At 45.7% G+C, this 2,953-nt stretch overlaps 1 long non-coding RNA gene across 1 annotated transcript; it reads right to left on the bottom strand.

Moving 5' to 3' along the window:
- Positions 1 to 823: 823 nt before the first annotated feature.
- Positions 824 to 2,213, bottom strand: LOC148715264 (uncharacterized). Its single transcript, XR_015967294.1, has 2 exons — positions 1,969 to 2,213; positions 824 to 1,029 (listed from the first exon to the last, which is right to left on the bottom strand). It is a non-coding gene; the product is annotated as an uncharacterized LOC148715264 (long non-coding RNA).
- Positions 2,214 to 2,953: the final 740 nt, after the last annotated feature.

The raw sequence follows: 2,953 nt of genomic DNA, 5'->3' as shown, positions 1-2,953 counted from the left end.
CAAGGCCTAAGATAAACAACAATTTCAATAATTCCAATAATTCCATAAATGCCAAAATCAAAGATTGATGTAATCAATCAAATCCAGCCCAGTAAGAATCCCTACACTTCCGAACCAACACAATAATAATATGAATTTGAAAGCCACGATAAATTGATGCACATTTCATGAAATCATAAACCGACTGTCAAAAGGCTCAAGTAATCAATATAAGTATGCACGTCAAATATCAATGAAAGTCCAACCACGCAAGAATGATAGAGCATACGATAACTCATAAATCTTCATTAATGTTTTCAATGCTTTTTCTTTCCATTCTATATTAACTTGATCCGGATCAATTATCTTTCCGACTTTGGGCTACATCCCGGTCACGTTTCCGGCCCGTGACGGGGCAATCGATAGTATCACATTTCCAGCCTGTGATGGGGCAATCGATAGTATCACATTTCCAGCCTGTGACGGGGCAATCGATAGTATCACATTTCCAGCCTGTGACGGGGCAATCGATGGTATCACATTTCCAGCCTGTGACGGGGCAATCGATAGTATCACATTTCCAGCCTGTGATGGGGCAATCAATAATAACGAGATAAGCCCAAAGTCCCTGTTCATTTAATCAATTCACAAACACACATCCATTCCCTTTTCCACTTTATTTCCGGCCTAGACTAACCATGGTCACGTTTCCGGCCCGTGACAGGGCAATCGCTATAACATGGTTAGTCCATACCACCACATCCATAAATTCAATTATGCAGGTATAAGTTATACACATACAAGCATCCATCACACTACCAACCACAAGCCAACACGATCAAAATATAATTAAATATAAAACTATTTTGCTTTGTCTGGATCATAGCATATCAAACATATATAGTGCAAAAATATGTATATCATGTAGGATTGGCGTACAAGGATTCTTACAGAAATTGTAGACAGACTCAAATACAGTCCGAATCACAACCTACGCGCTGGGGTGCTGAGTCCCCTGATCAAAACCTCCTGGCTCTGCCGACTCTTCCTCTACAACATCAATTACAAATCACAAACTAAATCATTTAATATTTAAATATTCCAAACCATAATTGATATTTACTATGGGGTCCATAACCAGATCCCCAAACATCTCAATCTCTCCAAGTCTAGGGCAGTCGGGGTGGCCCGACTCCCACCCTTGTACTACCGGCCCATGTCGTCGCCAGCCGTGGCCGCTGCCACGCCGGCGACGATGGCCAGTCCCGATGAAAAGACCAAAAGAAGGGTGGATGATAGAGAAGGGTTCTTCCTCCACCTCTTTGGTCCAAGGGCAACAGCCGGGGTGGCTGTGCCCTCACCTTCCCCACCCTCGGCCACCATTGGCCGAACCATCGCCGGCCACCCCTGCTGCAGTCACCGGCGATGGTGGCCGGCCAAGAGAAAGAGAGAAGAAGAAGTCTCTTCCTCTTCTTCTTCTTTTCCTTCTCCTCTTATTATTATTATTATTATTTTATTCTTATTTTCTCCTCCTCCTTCTTCTTCTTTCCAATCGACACTGTCCCCTACCCCTTTTTCTTCCATCATCAACCGAAGACCACCGAAATGGTGGTTCGGCTCCCCCCACCCGACGGCAGCCACAAGGGTCCACGACCACCGCCGCCGCCGCCTGTGGCCAGCCGCCATCGTCACCGCCGGTGGCCAACCGACGCGGAAGGGAGAAAGGAGATGGGATGGAACCATGCGGGAAGCCCTCGGTCCACCCATCCCGATCCCCAACAAGGCCCTAGGAACTCATCTCCACCCTTACACAACTCGATCAACCCCCAATGCCATGGATCCCGGCCAACCGGCGACCGGCGGCGGCCAACATTCGGAAGAGGGAGGCCGAAACAGGGGTACCCTGTTTCGGACTCTTTTCCGACGATCCGCCGGCCAAAATCCCACTCACACGACCCAAAAATCAAGCAATGAAGCACAAGGGCTTACCTCGGTCCGGCGGGATGCTCCGGCGGCCCTTCCGGCGAGGATTCGGTGGAGAAATCCATGAGTAAACCCACGGATCCGAGGCCTCTTCGTGCGTTTGGTGGGGATCCTCCTCCTTGACCGGCCGGCTCACGAGATCCGCTGCCTTCCCGGTGCTCAAACTCCCCCCGGCGACTCGGCTCCCTCCGGCGATCCCCTCTAACGCCGCCGCCGTCTCCCTCCCGTCTTCCCCCTCTCTTCCACGATCGTGCCCTAGGCACGATCGTTTTTAAGGGGGATGGGCCCGGTCTTTTCGGGCCAGCCCATCCGCCCTTTTTTTTTTTTGTTGTTGCTTTTTCTGGGGTATTACATACTCTCCCCCTTAAAAAAAATTTCGTCCTCGAAATTGACTTACTTGAAGCCTCAAACTTTAAAAAAAATGCATCCGGTATATCATCCCTGAGATCTCAAGTAGTCTCCCTTTCGGAGTACCTACTCACAAGATTTTGACATACAAAAATCACAGCATCTCAAAACTTGATTATTTCTATTTACCACACATAGTAAGTTCTTTTGATCTCCTTCAAAAGAATTCCAAACTCCCAACCTTAGATTAAAATGCCATAATTATATCCCAAGAAATTAATTTCTCTTGATTCTACACAGAGATCATAATTGGCTTGACAGAAATAGGAGAAATCTTTAGTATCAAATGCTCTTAATATTCTATAATCATTTTTCTTTTCTTTCTCCCACATCATTCCAACAAATAAGAGATTCATAGAATCAACAACATTCTCCTGAAACTAACTCAAGTATTTCATCATAATGCCTTTTAGATCAAATATTAATGATCTTAACCAGTTTCAAAATAAGTCAAACCACCACACTTCCGCTGCACACTCTGATTTAATTCATTTAATTCACTAAAGTCACAAAATGATTTCTGACTAAAGTATCACTTTGCATTGAGACTAAGAAACTCCAAATTTCAAATTTTCAAGTAGAA

This window comes from Phoenix dactylifera, chromosome 1 (genome assembly GCF_051530095.1).
Source record: "Phoenix dactylifera cultivar Ajwa chromosome 1, Ajwa_hap1_PhDact_Kaust_v1.1, whole genome shotgun sequence".
Classification (NCBI taxonomy): domain Eukaryota; kingdom Viridiplantae; phylum Streptophyta; class Magnoliopsida; order Arecales; family Arecaceae; genus Phoenix; species Phoenix dactylifera.
The sequence above is the reverse complement of the archived record's forward strand: the minus strand, read 5'-3'. Positions and strand labels throughout refer to the sequence as shown.